Source organism: Passer domesticus, chromosome 2 (assembly GCF_036417665.1).
Source record: "Passer domesticus isolate bPasDom1 chromosome 2, bPasDom1.hap1, whole genome shotgun sequence".
In the NCBI taxonomy this organism is placed as follows: domain Eukaryota; kingdom Metazoa; phylum Chordata; class Aves; order Passeriformes; family Passeridae; genus Passer; species Passer domesticus.
The window spans coordinates 100,969,819-100,990,117 of record NC_087475.1 but is presented as its reverse complement, the minus strand read 5'-3'; the positions used below and the strand labels follow the sequence as shown (position 1 = coordinate 100,990,117).

At 37.3% G+C, this 20,299-nt stretch overlaps 1 protein-coding gene and 1 long non-coding RNA gene across 3 annotated transcripts in view; one reads left to right on the top strand and one right to left on the bottom strand.

Annotated features, from left to right (window-relative positions):
• Positions 1 to 20,299, bottom strand: part of COL8A1 (collagen type VIII alpha 1 chain) — an 85,210-nt gene that overhangs the window by 40,381 nt on the left and 24,530 nt on the right. The gene's annotated exons all lie outside the window — the stretch shown is intronic.
• Positions 1 to 20,299, top strand: part of LOC135294580 (uncharacterized) — a 61,980-nt gene that overhangs the window by 38,412 nt on the left and 3,269 nt on the right. Inside the window, exons 5-6 of the long non-coding RNA XR_010356640.1 lie at positions 9,453 to 9,526; positions 10,287 to 10,357. This is a non-coding gene — a long non-coding RNA (uncharacterized LOC135294580). The remainder of the gene's footprint in view (positions 1 to 9,452; positions 9,527 to 10,286; positions 10,358 to 20,299) is intronic.

Here is a 20,299-nt window from a genome sequence, read left to right as displayed (position 1 = left end):
CAACTAAAGCAGGTTGGTCACAGCCCCATCCAACCTGGCCATGCTTAGAAGTGATAGCCTAAAACTATGGAAGTACATAATTAAATGGAACCTTTAGCTTTTGGAAACCAGAAAAATACAAACCATTTCTTCCCTCAAAAACTGACAAATGCAAACAAAACCATGAAATTAGTTACCTTCCTCAGCAGCTGGTTAATGCCTTTAATTTCTTAGGCAATAATAGTACAAGGTTGGCTGGGATAAGTTTTACGTCTGGCAAACATTAAGAAGATATTTCAGATCTTAGCAGGATAGCTATCTGTTTTAGTAGATACCATATTTGGTTATGAAAACAGCAATAAAAAGGATATGGTTATTTTAATTTAATAATAGATCGACTGGAATGAGGTCTGATGAAGGAAGATGGGTCAGATTTATATGTGACTGATCAACATAGCTGTGTTAGAGATCAAAACTAGCAATAGACTTGCACAGCTATTAACATCCTCTTTTTATATCACTATTTTCAGGTATATTTTTATCGGGGAAAGAAGTGTAAAAATATCTGAGGACAGATATGGGATGACAATGACTAAAGATGGGGAAAAGCAGATATGCTCTGACTCCTAAAAATAACAAGAGAAAATTAGTATTTTATTCTCCTAAAATGAGCTCTTCTTCAAAGAAAGATATCCCTGTGAGTTAATTTCCCCCCAGAGATGAACTCTCCATCACTTAGACGTATGAATTCTTGCAGAGGTCACCATTTCATTGAACATGAGTATCTCCAGCAGAGGAAATGAAATGTGGTTTTCAAGAAGCCATTTATCACCTACATGGTAGATCCAATTCTGAGACTGAAAAAAGATGGGTACGTTAGGCAGAACATGTAGAGATACGTTGTCAGCTTATCTTCAGCTGACTTGGTTTGCCTGAGAGCACACAACAAACAGCCTTGTTACATGCAGGGTCCACCACCCACAGAAGTCCTACCAGCCAGCAGGCAGGGCATTTAACAGCTCTGTGCTAGTGTCTTCCCATGTACAGAATGATTATGTTAATATTTACACACCTCATAGTGGAAGCTGGAAGACATTAATGAACATGTGTAGTTATTTAAAGCTCTTGGACTGAAAAGTGTGCCAGAGATCCAAAATATTCACTAATATTATTATTTCTACACCCAGATGATTTGCTCACGTGTTTGCCACATGCCAGCACAGAAACCTACTTGATGCAATGCAGTGTTGGACAGTTGCTCAGATGAGGTCAGTGGTATAAACACCAGTTATAACTGGCAGGGTGCTTTGGACAAACCAACCATCCTAAGGCTTTATTACAACCCTCTGACCATATAGAACACAAACCCATTTCAGTTTATGATTCTGTTAGCTCCAAACACACCAGGGAATGATCTGGGAATTCATTCCAGCAGTATGCAATCTCATTTGAGCAGATGTCACAACCTCCACCTTGGACTGAAAGCTCAGTGTGAGCCAGCAGAAAATACAGTTTTAATATGCTGGATAATAAGGCAAATGCTGTTATTTGGAACTTCTAGCAAAGACACCTGCTGACAGCTGGCATTAAAAGGGCAGTGACACATGCTAGACACATTGTAAACCAGGCAGAGGCAAAATCTGATCCTTGCTGAAGTCAAGGAAAGTTTTGCCATTGACTTGAAACATGCCAGAATTTCTCTTACAATTGTTAATGATTTATATGTGTATCTACAAGGTTATGGGTAGTTCATTAAATATTTATATACTGGCAGATATTCATAGTGTCAAATAATGGGGACACTGAGATACCAAAGGAATATTATTAGCGTAATAAATATCTAGTAGAGAACAAAAGATAAATCACACCTTACATTAAAAACCTATTGATTCCAGAGTTTGTTATCATCCCAAAACAAAAGTAATAAACCAGACCATTCAGTGGTGTTAGGGAAAAGCACTTGTTAATGCTTAGTTAGTTTGTAATTTCTAGTAGCAAAACATCATCCAAGAATACAGGGAAAGGAAAGAATTCCTATGCATTCACTTTGTGCAGCAAACACATCGACTGATTCCTCTTTAAATTTATGCAAGTCCATGGGCTTTGATGGAGATCATAAATATTTTATGCAAAGCAAGCTCTGAGGAGAACCAGCTCTGGGTTTTGCTCATGTATTTTGCCAGGTGTCTCTTTCTTCCTCCATATTTTAGTATTGTCAGTCTCCTGTAAGTGTCTAAATTTTTTTCTTGAAGTTATATTTTAAAAAAAATGCAGCTTATAATAACCTGACAATAAAACCTCTGCAGCTGAGTCTGCTAAAATATTTGTTGAGTCTCTAAAGGGACCGCATTTGCATACAGGGTTTTGAGAGTGCTGGGAGAACATTTCTCTTCAAGTAATTTTTTCCAATAAAATCTCAGAATGTTTGTTCAAGAGGTTGGTCTGACAGATGAATTTTTTTAGCTTTTCACAAGTTAAAAAAATCTAGACTGGTTGTGTCTTTCCAGTGTCTATATCACTAGCTAAACACACACATGTGTGATTTAGGTGAGGTCTCTATGTAAAGCCTCTATGACAAGAGCCTGACATTTGTTTCAAAGCACAGACAGTCAGCCATCAACCAGCAACAGGCAGCCCATCTGCTGTAATGCACCATGGTGAAGTACTTAATACTTCCATTTTGGTGAGTAAAGCAAAATGAAAGCTTGTGTTCACATGAAGAATGGAAACTAAGTTGACTCTGGAAATTTTTTCCAGAAAGGCTATTGCAAAGTGACCCTACAGTGAAGGCATTAGACTAAATAGTCTGTGTTGCTGTGGTTCCTCTAGTAACAGCAGCTGCTGTCCTGTGACAGTGAACCTAGGGCAGATGAATTCACCAGTCCAGTTTCAGACAAAAATTTGTGGCTAACATACTGGTACTTAGGAAAATGTAATATGACAGTTTGCAGACAGAAGAACCCTGTGGCTTCTGTTTTCTTCCTCCAATGTAATTAGTAGTGGGAGACTTAAAAGGTGACTATGTTTTAAAGGGAAGTGTAACTATGATCAAGTGTCACTTTGCAACATGCATTACACTGCAGGTAACACAATTCTACCTGCTTGTTTCTGATGCAATCACATCACGTCATAATTTCTTTCAAGTTTTAATAAGTACTCTGTTTAATTTTTTCTGCTTTACAGTATTTTCTTCCTAAATCTACCTCTAGATCCTGTAATACTCTTAACATATCTGCAAATCTACTACAGTAGCTACTTTATCTAAATAACAAGACTTCCCCTTTACTGAGGAATTAAGCAACCTTTGTTGGCAGCAGTCTGCTAGAGTGTTTAATTCTGTAAAGGCCCCGGCTAAACCATTGAAAGAATGTTTTAAAAAAATCAGAACTGAAGGTTTTCTCTGTTGCAGAGCAAATAAACTTGCATTAGCTCTTCAAAGCAGACCTCATTGTTCAATGTCTGTGAGGCAGCTGTTGCTTTCTCAGCAGAAATGCCTGTAATTCAGTTTAAACTGGTCCTCTGACTTTTTTCACTGCATCAAATAATATCAGCAGAAAACTCTGTGTTCTACATGGCCAAGAAAGTATTCCACAATATTTTAAGTAAGTCTGTCTTTACAGCAGAAAACTGAGAGTAACATGAGGATATTATCCCGATTTGCCTTACACATGGATGCTGTTGCTTCTCTCAGCCCAAGCAATTCTTTGATTATTATTTAATCTAAGTGCCTCTCATGAAAGAACTTGGGGAGTCATCAGTATGAGTCAACATGAGCAACATGCACAAGATCACTCTTCAGGTCTCATGAACTGCTATTGCTCAGCAGCAAACTGATACTGCTGAAGGGAGCAGCCCAATCTCATTTCCACTTGATAGAAAAGCCTGTGAACCAATAGTGTAACAACATATGTATGTGAAAGTGTAAAAAGCCCACTGAAAACAGCATTTCCAGGTAGACTGCTGGTTTTCAGTCAGGATTTAAAAAAAACTGGGAAAGGGTATTGCTTCCTTTGGGAGCATGCTGACATACCACAACCAGAGAAAATGAAATGATGCCTCTGCTCTCAACAAAATGAAGTGCCTAACACTGACAGTTGTGTAGTAATGCTGGTTAGAGCTGAAGACAGCTTTCAGCCACAAGACTTTCTAGGATAAGTATTCAGGTTTTGTTACTACCAACTTTGAGTTAGGAAAACCAAGGAAAATTGAAAGAATTCTTTGCCTGAAGGCTCCCAGCAAGTCACTGGCAGTGCCAAGCTTAGGTCTTGTTGCTGAGCTCTGTGTAGAGTCAAGTATCTCTTTGAACAGAGATGTTAGCAGCCAAGTTTCATTCCCATTGGTGGAAAAAGTTCAATTCATGTAAATTCATAACTTGGCTTAGGTCATGACTAGACACTAAGTAACTTTTTTTTTTTTTTAACATAATTTAATTCTGTACTAAAAAGCAGACTCAGACTTTATTTTTGTAGTGTGATTAAACAACTGCATATACATATCAGATTAGTAGACATTAGTGTACTGTTCTCAGCTTTTTAATTTTCTAAGAATTTAAGTAAATTCCTTATCTATTGATGTGCTGATCAGTCTTTCATTATCAACATTTATATAAAGAGAATACATATAGGTAACTTCTGTTGTTAAGTAATATGTGTATGCTACTGAGACATAAAATTTTGAAGGTACAGTAATTTCAAATATTTCTAGCATGCCCAGCTTAAAAAAAAAAGAAAAAGATCCTTAAGTCTTAGTTCTCTTTCCCAATCCTTTAAAAAAATGTAATCTTCCTTTTGAAGGGCTGGTGGTGTCAGATATTAGTGAGTTAAACTGGGCATCTTTTGTTTAAAGTTGTTAATGTCTATCACATCTGTTCTCTTCTATAATTTTCAATTTATCAACAGTGTGTAGTAATAAGTTTGATTCATTAGATGAGAAAAAAGGATGGCAAAATCAAGTAAATATGTCAGTTAAACCCCACAAGAATTAAATCACCTTAATTTGTTTGTCTGGTAAAAACTGGGCTCTCATTGGGTGAACTGAGGCCAGCTTGATTCACCACCAAAATGTGAATCTGAATCTGACATTGAATTTGCAGATGTGCATAAGAGAAATCCCTTGTGTTTTGAAACAATTGACTTTAAGGAGAGGCAGGGAAAATGTAAGCAGCGTTGTTAAACAGAATGAAGTTAATCAGTTACTGTCTGAAAGTAACTGACTGAAATCAGTCTCACTTTGACATCATGTTGATTTTCACATCATTTTGTCTAAATGAAGATTATTTTTTCAATTAATTTAGATTACACAAATACAGGATGTTTCTGAACAGTCTTCTTGATTATAAACAACAAAAGGAAGTGATATCATACATTAAGTTAATAACTAAGAAGCGAAGCTTTTGTGTGTGCAAAAATTTCAGTTTTAGAGCGTTCAGGGGAGAATGAGGTATAAGCACTGAACGAAAACCAGCATGAGTTGAAGAGTGTTGAAAACATCAAGCATATATTTAAAACCCCAAGCATGCTGTCTTTGTAGAGAATGCTTTCTAATTGTAAATTTGGGGGTTTGGAGGTGATCTTAAAAACAGTGCTGTAGTGAAAAAACAAGACAATGTCTCTCTTTCTTGTCTGTTTATGTAGGCTGTCATCCAAAGCTGCCAAAGAATCAAGGCCTCTTAGCAGAGCTTTTCCAGGTGCTTTCTGTCTGGTGGAAGTTTACATACAGGCTGATTCAGAAGTGCAACAACTACAATTTAATTACCCATGTCCAAGTTCATTTATGCTTCTGCTCTCTGGTATTCAGTTGAGCCACAGAGCATCTTTTGGGTCATTCAGATCCACAACAGCCCTTCCAGTGGGAGTGATGTACTTTACATGTCAACACAGACTAACTTATTTGGCTCATATTTTCTGTCTTGGAATGTAATACTTAAAATAGATGCCATTGTAATACTTGGCTTTCATTTAAAGACCCATCTACTGATGCCTGATGGAAACATTTTAAAACACTCCATTTACAGATAATTTTGCTCATATGATTTTTTTTATTCCTCTTTTTCCAGCTTAAAGTATCAGGGAAAAAATTAATTTTGTCTGATTAAGATTTCAGTCTTATTTTATTTGTGGCTCCAAGGTGCTGAAATTTGCAGAGCAATCCATGACACTATCACAAACAGAAAATCGCACCTGTTTTTTAGAAATAATGAACACTGATGTCTCACCTTCCTTACTTTTTAAAAAAATAGCAACTCTAGTATTATGCATGATACAAATGATGACAGTATGCCTAAGTTTTAAAAGTGTCTGATCCTCAGTTTGAAACACTTTGAGGCAATCTTATTCTTAGAAATGGGTGGTCTGTACTTGGTGAAGGTTGGCCTTGTTGTGCTGTCTCCAGCTGGGTATTCAAAAAGCCAAATCTCCAAAATCCCTCTTTCCTTTGAATGTGTGTTCCAGTCATCTGATGTGAGTGGAATTTGAAGCAGCTAAATAAGTGCCCACAAACTGAATGACTGATTGCAAGAACAAAAATTGAAATCAGTTTTATAATTGTCAGTGATTGTTCTAATGAAAAGTAAGTTACAATTTGAGAGTTGAAACCAACCTAAATAAAAGATTGCTAAGAAACTCTGTGAACACAAGTCTGTCTTTAACAAATGCCATCAGTTTTATTATCACTGTTACCAAGATTGTTGCAAGTGGTCATGAATTATGGCAATTAGCCAACAGAAAAAGACTGTCTTGAGTTTAAAAACTAGTGAATGCTGTGATTTGTAAAGGACTATCTGCTTTTGCCAGAACAATCCCTAAAACACTTTAGAAGGAAAGAAGCATGTGCTGCAAAAGAGAAAGAACTTAAGGGTCAATTTTCAAGTGAGTAGGGTACACTTAGACTATCTGGGCTTTTTGCTTTTCTATCAAATTTTCCAAAAATTCTTCACCAATCACAGTGCTGCCTATCATGTCAGGAAAAGCCCTAACATGCCCTGAGATTGCATGTTTAATCTATGGAATGGGGAAAACAAAACTTGTAATTCTTAAAAAAGTAACAGCCAGGAACAAGTAGCCTCAGGTTTATGAGCCTTTTCATTTATCAGCCATCAGGTGGACCCCTCTCAGCCACCTCAAGCTAATGTTGCATTGGTATTTTATCCTTCTAATCAAAATGCTCCTTTGTGTGTATCTCAAGCACTGCTGCCTGCAGCCCAAACAAGGATTGCTTGCTTGATCCATGTTTACAAAATTCTTTATCAAGATATGTAGAGCTTAACCAAGGAGCTTTGGCCAACATTTTCCAAATGTCATTGCCTAAAGCCTGGCTTCTTTTCAGAGGTGCTGAGCATCAAAATTTTCTAGAGACTTGGAGAATGAATTTTTGTGCTCAGCTGTGGCTAAGCACAGATTTAAGCACCTTAGTCCAGGCACTCAGGATTTTGTTTAGGGTTAGGGACCAGATGTAACAGAGCTGAGCTACAGAGCACAAGTAAGGTGAATATTTAGGGTACACTAATGATCTGTTGAAGTGGTAAGAACAGTAATACTTTATGGACACATTATATATGCATAAGGCCATTTCATCTTGCAGGTATTTTTCATTCTGACTTTCTTCAGACGAAATTGTAGATACTGATTATCTATCAGGACTGAGTTCCTGCATGTGGACCAGAGTCCACCCTGCATGACTTTCTGTTGGCAGAAGGAATGACTGGAATTACCCTTGCCTTATGCCTGCTGACCTGGAAACGTTATTGTTTTAGCACCATAAATATTGTGCAAATGAGGTTAGTGCAGGGTTCAGCATGAGAGTTACTTGATTTTTTTTTCACCTTACTCTTTCTGGACTGGATAATTCGAAGAAAAAAAATAAAATTCACTCCAGTCTGCACTGATTCCATGGAAACCTAAAGCAAATCACTAATAGCCAGCCATATGTACATGGGATTAGATCTTCACCTATAAAACTGTGCCAGAAGTATGATATACAGGGGTCAGGCTTTATAAGGTCAGGTCTGGATTAACTGTTTTATGGAACAGCACTAAGCAACAAACTTTTCTGTTGAGTCATTTGGAAAGACGTGAGGCTAAGTGAAAGGGAGGGTTGACTTCAGATTCCATGTCTGAAGCTGTCAGAGGTCAGGTTCAATGCAAGAAATGTAAAGTAGAATTCATACAAATGTGACTAACTTCCAGGATTCAAGCATATTCTTAGCATAGGAGTGTAAGGATAGGGAAATGTTCATGGTAAAATGTTATTTCATTCAGATTTCAATGTTTGCTTCACTTCCCTGAGATGTTTTGATCTCCTTTTTTTATATTTTCCTGCAAAAATTTCTTATTTGTGTTAAAGGTACACCCTCTCAAGGTTACACAGTAGGAATAAGCCTTTCTTGAGACACAGATTCTTATTTTTATATGTTCTTACTTTCATTCCATTTAAACTTAAAGCATCACTAGTCTCCTAATAAATTTATTTGTCTTTCATGTTCTTCTAGGCAAATGGCTTCATCACAGAAGGAAGTTCTAGAAGTACAGCATCTTTGAAGTTTAGGTCTCCCCATGCTTAGGTGGCAGCTCTAGGGTGGTTTTAGGGTTACAGTTTCAGTCCAAAGTATGTGTGTTGCAATTAAGCACCATTATATTCTCTAACAGGGAAATTAACAACTTTTTGTTGAGATTTTTTTTTTTTCACACTGTCTATGCTAATAGATTTATCCACTCCTGCCTTCCAGAAATAAAGTCAGAAGTAATTATTCCTTATTTTTGCTGAGAGAGAAATCATCTTATGTTTATTACAGTGCTTATGTATGGGCAGGGAACACAAACTAGCCAAAGCCCTGGACGTTCATTTCTTAGCTGGCTACCAGCCACTTCTCTATGTGCAAGTGTCCTGACTCCTTCATGAAATTAGGCCTAACTTTACTCAGTTTTGTCTTAAGACATAATTTTCATCTACTTACCAGGTGCTCAGAGAAGCTTGGTTAGTTATTAACTAGCTTTAAACAAATTTAATAACTTGGAACTTGCACAGCATTTGAAAAACACTAAAAAATGTTCTTGATACTGAATAAGTAACAAGAGCAGACCATGAAAACTGAAGATGCAGGAAGAAATTATTAGAATTGTGATGAGAGAAAACACTTCCTAACTCCTCCTTGATACTGAGGTACATCTGGTCTCATTTAGCCCTTCCCACAGCCTGTTAGTATGGTGTGTTATTGCCATCTCCCTGTCCTTAGACTGGTTCAGAAGCTGGATGCAGGAGGATTGTTTTGATACTTTATGCTTGCATTTCTATGCAAATATGTTTTAATCAAAAATATCTGGGGTCTTTGTTTTTGTTTCTAAATGCAAAAATCATATGGTCTCTTGAGGACATCTAGCTCTTAATGAAAAATACCGTATCTGAAAACTGGCAAGACAGCAACAAGAATTTTTCTCCCCACTGTACTTCTTTTGTGGCTTTCTCCTTGTTATTGGTAGACCCAAGAAGCTACAGCCCTAGCAGGGCCATTTTGGAGATGGCTGCAGCTTGCTACACCTCCTTCTTCCAAGTGGTAAGTGCTCTTGATTCCTGCTATATTGTTTTAATACTCTTACTTGTTTTTCTCTGTCACACTTAAGGAGACAGTGAAAATGGAAATATGAATTTCAGAACCGGAATGAAATGCTAAGGCTTTTGAAGTGGGTTTATATTTGTTAAGTGTCATTCTTCTGGGGAAAAAGTAGTAACAAGTGTGTGTATTTATATATATAAATCCATGCTGATAACATATCTACCATACCACACTTTGAAAAAATAACACTAACTGAGGAATGACTGTCAATCTTTAGGCCTCTAAAAAGTGCTGTGGTTTGGTTTTGTACTTTTGGGGGAGGGGAGGAAGGAGGGAAGGCAGGATGAGCATTTAACCACTTCTGAATTAATTTGCCAACTTCCCTGTTCTCTGTACTATACATGCATACACTTTCTCCATCCTTTATCTGTTAATAAAATAAAGGCAGAGATGTTACAAAGGTATTGGTTAGTTCTCCTGAAATGGGAGGGATTATATTAGAATTTTACATCTTATTTGGTAAAGCTGCTTGTGAACCTTGTACTTCAGGAAGGCTTGAAATAATCCTGAAAAATATGAATTAAATGTAACTCAAATGTAGGAGGTTTTGAACAAAAATACTTTTGAAAACGATCAACAGCTTTATAATTTTTAATGACACATCAGCCTCACAAACACTACCAGGACTACCTCAGCAGGTGACTGTAGAAGATGAAGCACAGGGAGCTAAATCTACTTGTGTTTGTGTGTCTCTTCCCAGGCCTGGCAGAGAAAATATCTTGTGTTTCTGCTCTGGGGCGATCTCTTCTACCAGCCTATGGGCAGAGTAAGGTATCTGGTGTTTCCCATGTTCTTCTGGACTATAGAGGTGGATTTACATAACATGAAGAGCCATGTTGCACCAAAGGCTCTTGAAGTGCCTTGATTTGATGCCACCCAACTCCTTCCTTTTACCATTCTCAGTTTGATAGCAAAAAATACTGTGATGAGGAATAAGGCATTCATAATTATGAAGTCTCTGTTTTTAAAGAGTTAGAGAGCATAGTTTCTGTTTCTATTTTTCTTTTTATTCTAAATAACCTCTGGCAGGAAAGCACCAGATATTGTGGATATTGTGAACTGTGACTATACCTGACTCATCTTAAGCAAAGCTCTGTTTTCAAGAAAGTAGGAGCATTACTTGAAGGCAAAATGTTGAACTAGGCCCTTATGTGGATGGTTTCCATATTTTAGTAAAAGCTGAAGAACTTAGCTCAAATATTTGAAAATGGTGAAGCTTGAAATTTGCCTGCAGTGCATGCAGATAAGATTCTAAGCTACAAAGGTAAGAGAGAAGGGACTTTGCAAGAGTGTTAAAAGGAAAGGTATGTATTCCTGTGAGAGGCAATACTGCTTATGAGAGGCTGATGACCACTTTATCACTTCTCCACAGTCTGACTACATTCTCTGGTGATTAACTCTTTATTTCTAAATTTGCAGACTTCAACATTTTAAAGGATGTTTTACTATTTTTAAGGTGTTCTGTTACTAACTCATTTTGCTTAAACCCTAAGATTGAGTAGGACTAGATAAAAAAGCCAAAACAGAATATGGTATTTCAATAGCAGTAAATGTAGTAGAATGCATGATAAGCTTTCAGGTTTCTATTATGTGTACAGCACTTCTCAGACAAGGTTTTGGTTTTTTTTTTTCCCCTCCCTAATAGTGCAATAATTCCTTCACCTTTTCTTTCAAACTCAGTACACAGTTCCCTTGCTGGACACTGGCATCTGTTTTCCATCCTATGGAACATGTAGATCAGAATGATGGTTGCTCTGATTTTCTGTCATCTGTTTCATTACAAATCTGAAGAGCTTTAACTTGTCCCTCAGATTAAACAATGTGTTGCTAAATGGAAGGTTTTGCATGAGGAAAAACAAACAAGCAATGAAAATAGCTCATTCTTTTTCAAAAAGATAGATCATCTGGCTGTTCTCCTTCCACAAATTCTATGTTTATCTTAACATTGGTCTTGTACCCAGGTAATGTGTCCTTGATTTGCCATGGTTAGGATGAGGATAATATTCAAAATAATTTGCATATGGAAACCTAGCTGAATTTCGTTGCTGAAGATGAGTGAGCAGTGGAAGGACCAGGCACAAATATGTGCACTGCAGAAGAATAAATAATTAAAAGGATCTGAATAATTACCATTGCTCCTAATCAATTCCTCCAATCAATAATTGTTGATTGGAGGAGTGGTAATCAATAATTACCATTCCTCCAATCAACATATGCCACTGCGGCAGGATTCTGGATGCAGACAGTGCAGTGGAAGGAAAGCTAGACAGAAATGTGGCTATTTCAGCATAATTGTAACAGTCTGGTATGCATGTTGGCTATGCCATATTCACTGTTCTTAACAATGGCAACCTACTTTTTCACTCAGCTTCTCTCGTAATTCTGTTTCTCTGAGCAAATACTAGTAGTAGAAAACAAAATTCAGAAATGTTCATCTGAATTCTTTGACTGTCTTTAGGCTTCTCTGCTCAAGTTCTAAATGACAAAATGTTTTGTTGGGCATGTTCTTTGTAGCAGCCAGTTGCAGCTGAATCCATCTGCAAGCAGACTTTTAAACCTGTAATGGCAACTTCTGGCCCTTAAAATGTGAGGCTGAGCATTCCCTTACTGAGTCAAGAAAAAAATATCTTTAAAATGTATGTCCTCATGTGTCTCCATAAGGACAGCTCATATTTTGAACATCAAATATCAGATGCTAAAGTCTGAATCTACATAAATAAAATTCTGATTACAAACTGGTTACAAACACTTTGTTAAGAGTAGAAGATAACACTTTAGTACAAATGAAGTGAAAAACCCCTCTTTCATCTTTTTCTAGTTAGGATTTTTTATGATCAGGATTCCTATTTTGTCACAGGGTTTACAAGAACCTAATAGATCTATAAAAGAAGTTTTGGAAAAAAACACTGAAATCACTTTAACAGCTTTGAATACTTCTTTCCCCACAGGACAAAAGCTGTGGTAGATCATTGTAATTTTATTCAAGGCAACATGGAACTCAAGTCAAACCTAGGTTACCTAATGGACTGAAGTTGGTAAATTCTTCCATCATGCTCAAACCCAATGTAGCATCCATGTGGCTAAAAACTTAATCCATTTTTTGTGAGTCACTAGTGTTAGCAAAAGGTAATTTCAAAACAGGATATAAACTCATATCCTTGTCTGCTTTTTTCATAATGAATTATTCTAGAGATTTTTTTTTTCCTTTTGGACCAGCCTATCCCTCTCTCTCTTGCTCAGCCTAACCAGGAAAATATCTGCTTTGTTAATGGAAATTACCTTTTGATGACACCCAAAAACTGTAGTGAGAGTTAGCCTACAAGGGAGTCCTAGTGTGATTTTACATGACCAGTTAAGCCAATGAAAAATGTTGTAATGAATTCTGGTTTTCTGCCATGCAGATCACCCTGAAGCAGAATGCTGGCTAAAAGGGAATTATGTGTTTATCATTACTATTTAGTATCATTAGTCTAAACTGGGTTCTTAAGGAATAGTCTCATCAAACAGATATTCCCTGAAGAAAAATTCATTATTTTGAAACATGTAACTGTCCTGTGACACTTCAAAACAAACACAACACAAAAGAACCCAACCAAACAGGTTGATGTTTGAAGATGTGGTGTTGGAGTGGAATAAAAGATTAAGTTCCTAAACTGTATTATCTCACTGTATTTCTACTGATGCTCCCTTCCTACCTCAATCAATAGTGAGAAAGCAGGATTGGATCCCTAACGGTTTGTTTATGTATCACCCAAGAAAACAAGATTTAGATTTTCCAAGTTGCTATATTAGCGGCAAAACCAAAGAATTTTGATTTCTCCTGGATTTGCATTCTTTGCTTTCCTGAGGCCAAACTGAATGAATCTTGTCTGCCTTTTATACCTGTGAAGATGCCAAGTTGTGTCTCTACCCACTGCTCACCCACTGACTTTGAGGAACTTGTGCAAGGATATGGTTTTCTTTTAGATTTTCAGGATGAGTTTCAAATTGCCCAGCAACCTCCAAAGTTATTCAGGGGAGGAACAGATTGATAGACCAGAAAACATCATACTAAATAAACATTGTTTTTTAGAAGAACAAACAAACAAAAACAAAAAATCAAGCCCAAACAAAACAATAAAAAGAAAGGTAAGCCCCCATGTTTTATGTCTCACAAATAACAAAGCATTAAGGACTTCTTGGACACTAAGTCCTGCTATCCATGCTGGAGTGTAAAACCACTCAGAATGGCATCTGGCACCAGTGAACATGCAGGCTCAGCCAAGGTAGTACAGAGACTATCAGAATCCCCTAGGATTTTTGGTAGGATGGTGAGGAATTGCAGATCTTGCTGTTGGAAATGTGTGCATACTGCCTCTAATCACACCTACGTGTAGAAGCATTCAAGATCTTCAGAGATGCCAAGATTTTGTTGTCTAACTTGGCAAATATATCTTTTCACTTTTCTCTCCAAAGTAAGCTTTTGGTTTAGCTTGCATATCCTATACAGTGATTTAGCACTTTTAAAAAATACTGGGTTTTTCAACATGTTGATGTAATTACAAAAGCATATGTGTATCACTTAATCCTTTAAACCCTTCCACTGAACTGAATTACATAGCATTTCTACAGCCAACCATATGATCTCTTTAACACTGCATGCATATGAGGGTTACTGCAATAAATCAGATGACTTGTTGGATATTTTCCCTTTGCTTCTGCTTCAAAATAAATTCCTAGTCACTTGGAAAAGGTGACAGTATTTGCTTGCAAATGCAATGCACGCAGCAAGCAGCTGTTCTAGTAATACACTTTTTAAATAAGGTTGCTTCAGGGTAAAGATTACTTTGGTCCTGTTTCTGGTTAAACCTCTGCAATGTAAGAAAACCCTGCTTTAAGGCAGAGGACATGAGTAAGGCAGTGCTTCTTGTGGCAAAGGGTGTAGGCCTAACTCAAAAACTTTCAACTGTGGCAATGTATTTAGGTGAAGAGGAGACATTTGGAGCCAAACACTGCCAGAAAGTTACTTGTAGAACATACCCTACTCCTCTGCTTTACAGATGCACTGGACTGTGACTTCGTACACAGTTCTTACCCTGGTCAAAAAACAGGGATGAAGTGAAAAGTTAGAATTGCAAGGGAAAGATTTCAAACACATCAAGTGCCTTAATTTTGACATTGTTTTTCATTACTTACTACAACCTTTTCTCCTTTTTCCCTTGATATTTATGTGTAATGAATGCTTCTGTGCAAATAAAACCCCCACAGGTATATGATACCAACAGAATTATTGGTGTTTGGCCTCTGCATTTCTGCTGCTGTAAGTACATATGGAATTCCTGCTGCCAATTCTTGTTGCATGGCAGGGGTACCTGCACAATGCTGTGTGTCTTTGCAAGACCAAAGCACTGGCTCATTATGTTTGCAAGGAGATCCAAGATCTGAAATGAAGTTAAATGTTAAGGGCTGTTGATAAGCTAGAAGCTGAAATGGCAAATATTGGGACTCTCAACCTCTACAGCCTTACTCAACTGAATACAGAAGAGCAACAGCAATTAATTCCGTTGCCTTTATTACAGATGTAATGTCATCAAGAGAAATGATTGTCTCCCCTATTTTTTTCTTTTTTTTTTCCCTTTTTTTTTTTAAAGTTGGGTAGCAGAAGCAACATCCTGAACACGGACTAGAAGTGATTGTGAGCTGGAGTACAAAAAATCTGCTAGCTCAGTTAGTGTTTATTTCCAGATATCCTACTATTATTGCATTTTTAGCCATTTATCTTTTTCTTTTCCAAGATGTGACTCACTGAAGTATGTTTCCTAGCTGCACTGCAATCCTTGTGGTACAAAACAGAAACAGAATATGTCTGGGTTTTATTTCAAACTTCATCTCATAAACATTGTGCTAAGACCCCATGTAAACACCCTAATTGAGTTAGCATTTGAACTTACCATAGATTCATTCTCTAAATTTAAGGTCTTACAGATGTCAATAAACCAGTCTGTTTCATTTAGCACACTGAAGTCTGGGTAGAAATAAATAAATGTTAAAGTTTTTAAAGTTTCATATCCATAGAAAATGGTGGTGTCCCAACAAATGATGTAAAAGCTGTTGTATAATCTGCCCCTATAACATTATGAAGAGGACTTCTGCCTTTTGTCAGGGAGCACTTGTAGTGTGATGCTTTGGCTACATTTATAATAGGAAATTACCCGAGTATCAAGTAACAGGGTGTTCTGGTTTAAATGCAGAATTTTCTTCACTTTGCAGGGTGGATTGTCACATCGATAGGTTTGTGAATCCCATTGGCATCATAGAGGACTAGACGATGTAGCTTGGAATATAAAACCCTTTAGTTCAGAGGTATACCTTTAAAGTGCTGTAGAGAAGAATTGATTCAGGACTAAACAGTCAAGTATTGATGGGTTTGAAGTATTTCCCAAAATTTTATACATTAAATTACTTCTTTCATGGAAGAGTACATGTGTGCTTATGCACAGAAAGTAAAAGTACTTGTACTCCTTTTGTTGTCTCCATAATTATTTCCTGCCCTGTCCTGTATATAGCAGTGGAGGTAGAAAGATAAGTTTGTTTCCTTTCTTTTTGGTTTGGCAAAGAAGTGACTCAGAGCAAAAATGTGTTGGCAAGTCCAGTGACCTGCAAAATCAGTCAGGAATCAGCTAAGGAATTAACTGCAGAAATAAATTACAAAATATTAATGCATCCTCATTTCTGCTTTAGCTGTGTTTCTGCACTGGAATCTTTCTATTACATATTCATAAGAAAAGCATAATCTGAGTTCCCCTACTAAACCAATAAAACAAAAATGAATTATCATATAAAAATTTAGCTTAACAGGAACACTTAATTTGAATTGTTTGGTAGACCTTGCTATGAAAGTGGGACCTGCTTTAAGAAACCTATCTCCAAAGTACATTTGTGAAACTTGGATGAAATCATGGGATAAAACCAAAATAGGGAAGGAGGGAAGGAGGGAAGGAGGGAAGGAGGGAAGGAGGGAAGGAGGGAAGGAGGGAAGGAAGGAAGGAAGGAAGGAAGGAAGGAAGGAAGGAAGGAAGGAAGGAAGGAAGGAAGGAAGGAAGGAAGGAAGGAAGGAAGGAAGGAAGGAAGGAAGGAAGGAAGGAAGGAAGGAAGGAAGGAAGGAAGGAAGGAAGGAAGGAAGGAAGGAAGGAAGGAAGGAAGGAAGGAAGGAAGGAAGGAAGGAAGGACAACTTAGTTGTGTGAGAACTAAGTTTTTAGAGAATTTGCAGATCAATACCCTTAAAGAAGAGAAAGCAGTGCATCTGAAAATACGTCTCTCTGATTTGAATGCAGTGTTCATGTCACATAGACAACACAAAGAAGGAGTCTGAACACCATACAATCTAGCACACTGCTATTTGGGGAAATTATTCTGCAGAGACTGTCTAATTAAACTAAATACTGTCACTTGTGTCAAACTCACTGGATAAATATTACTACATAATGTGTAAGCTTTGATAAATTAAAGAAAGCTGATACAAAATTGGGGTCTTCCTTCCCTGTCAAAAACCCCACAGTTTCTTTTTCTTTTGGAGAAACTCTCTTGACAGCATGAACGGGGCGGGGGGGGTGCGGCACGCAAACAAGTGGAAACAGTACCTCAGTACCTGCTAGTAGCACTGCATATTTATTTTAGCAACTCTTAGGTGGCTGGCAGAGCTTAAGTGTCATATCTGACAGAGAAGGGAGACCAAGTGTTATTAGCCAGTATGTTTGCTTTGTGTGGGAGCTAAAGTCACTGGAATTTTTTCTTAGAGGACTTGACTGTGACCTCCATAATCAAAAACTGCCCTCTGCTCCTCACAGTTGGGCGCTGTCACCAATCATTCACACCCAAAGAGCGACAGTGGTTTGTGTAGCTGTGTACAAAGCTGGGAAGGCTGTGGTTTTCACAGCATTGCTAAAATACCTGGCCAAGCTCTGTGGGCTGAGCTGATGCTGCAATGGACAGCACAAACAGCAGTGAGATTTTCATCAGCTTTCACGGCCTCTACTGCTCGCCACAACTTGTACTTCTAGTGGGTTGGGTTCCATGATGTACAGCAGCTAAAGGAGTTGGGATGAGGCAGCATCCGTGAAATAAATGGCATGGAATATCAAGTGAAACTTAAATTGTTTATGTCAAGGTGGCTTCTGTTGGAAGACCCATACTGACAACTGCTTAGCCACAAAGGTTTTCAATTGCTCTGCTCAATGTAAAATCCTCATCGCTTAATAAGGAAGGTGGTTCATACACATGTAGTGATAAAGAATCAATAAGCTGCCCACAACTGGATTAGAAGTCATTTGCCTTACAAGAGTTTTTTCTGGTGAATAGAGATTCTTTTGCAGGAGAAGGGAATGAAGCAGTTTGTAATCTGTCTCTGCAGTGAGTCTTTCCAGGAACGACATAATTGCATTAAAAAGAAGTTATTTTAGATGTGAAAAAATCATTATAAACACATTACAGTTTGTTGTATTTACATGATTTCATCTTCTTCACTGGACTGTTTCAAGGCAATGCCATCACTAAGCTTGGAAGCTGTTGTGAAGTATTTGTGAAGAAGCTTGATGTGCTTATTCATGGGAATCCGGACTTCAAAAGCTTTTATCAAAGCTTTTATCTTTACCCCCTCTGCTTTTATCAAAGTAGTAGCTCAAGCTGTGGAACCATCTGCCCCAGGGGAGAAGGAAGCACCATCCCTCTCCATTCTAAAGAATAATGAGAGGGAAACAGGAAATGCATCTCAAGGAAATGTTCTTCCTGTGTTCTAAAAGATGATGGCTTATTAAACAGACTTCACCTATTTTGCTAGGGTGAAAATCAAATAGCTTTAACTAATGTTATATTGCTCACCTATATCTGTTTTATACCTACCTACCAAACTGATTGTGGTGTGTTTGGGGATGTGTGGTGTGTGGGGTATTTGGGCTTTTGGGTTTTACTTTTTTGTTAGTTTTTCTGATGATAAATTCCTAAATTCGTAAATACACAAGTTCTTTGATTTCTGTGACTTAGGAAAAAAATAAGCTTTTGCTTTTTGTAGGTGGGAGTGGAAGTAGTGCAAGTACATAAACTTCCTCCTCTTTTCAATTTTATAGATCTCATACTGGTGCTGGCAAATACCTGACTGTTTTGCTGCTTGTATAGGAGAAAAAGCCTGTGATTCAGATTTCTCTTCCCTCTGGTTCTTCAGGGGAATTCTGCTTCTTTTACTAAGTTTTATGACTAACTGCACATTTGATTGAATAGCTGGAAATACTATAGATGGTAACTTCCATGCATAACTCTAAGTTGCTCCTATTTTCTTTTTCACTGTTCCTGTGACTCAATAGAAGGTTGGTGGTTTTTTTTGGTTTTTTGTTTGGTTTTTTTTTCAATCTCACCACGAATATTGAACTGATCTTAAGGTCTTTGCAATGTTACTGTGCTGTCTCTGCCCTGAAGATACTACCTCGAGCCCTAACAGGAGGAGGCTTGCCCAAGCTGCAATCCTGTCCATAAACATAACCATCACTAGAGGTTGATGGTTGTTCTATACTTCACCTCCTGTCAGGATGCAGAATAAAATTTAGTTTAGTATACCTCATCGTTTGCTGTCAAAAACACGGCATGGGTGAAGCTTGCGCACTAAAATGGGACAAGTTTTTTATGGCTTTCCCAGGAACTGCCTTTCCACAATATACTAGGAAATAATTAACTGAAACTCCAAATTTACCACCAAATGAAGCTGCACATGTGTGATGGGGGAACCAATGGTTACTGTGTTGCTAATTAATAATTAAGCACTGCAAAACACTCTAAATTATTTTCCCCCTCTTTTCAAAGCAACAAGTGTATCTTTTTCTGCTTACATCAAAATTTAAAAAGCCCCCTTTTTAAGGATGACCTATGTTTTAAAATAGAAATTGGATGTCAGTTGATGATCATCCAATTTTCGGTAATTCAGGACAAAAATCCTCACAGGACTTTTGTTCTGCTTTTCTCCGTTTTGAATGCTCTTACAGTTCTTCAAATGAAGTATATAAAGATCTAATTTTTAGCCTGTTTTTCTTCACTCCAGATGTGTTTGTCTTTATTCTCAATAATTTGCTTTCATTCCTGAAATTGATGCTGAAGGAAGCAGCACCCAAGACAGTTTCAGTAAAACATAAAAGAAAAGACACTGATTTAGCTCTCTGAATTTTAAGTGAAATAAGGTACTGATGCAGCTTTTCTATCTCTACTTTTTCTTTCTAAAAGAGCAGCAAAAGATTTATTAAAATTACATTGCCTTGTATAAGTTACAAGTTACAGATACTTTCCAGATTTCCACAAATTACTTGTAGAACATTTTCCTTTTCTCTTTTGGATGCTTTAAACACCTTCAAGAATAATTATATTAAAAGAGAAAGTTCACTCCATGTCAAAGGGATCCTGTCAGAGACACTAGAACAAAGTGGGGCTGAGACAGTTTGGAGGAAGTAATACTCCAACTTTGCCTTTCCATTCATAATTGGCATAGATGTGTCAAAACAAAGGACACATCCATTAATATTTCTATCCCTTCAAAGACCCAGACCAAATTAAAACCAAATTATTTCATCATTTTTGTTTTATATTTGGCCAGTCTTTTGACTTAGATAATGGAAACTTAATCCTTCACTGCTGCAAACTGTTTTGCAAGACCAACAACTACTAAGTCCACCTGCTCAAATATGAAGAACAAAAAG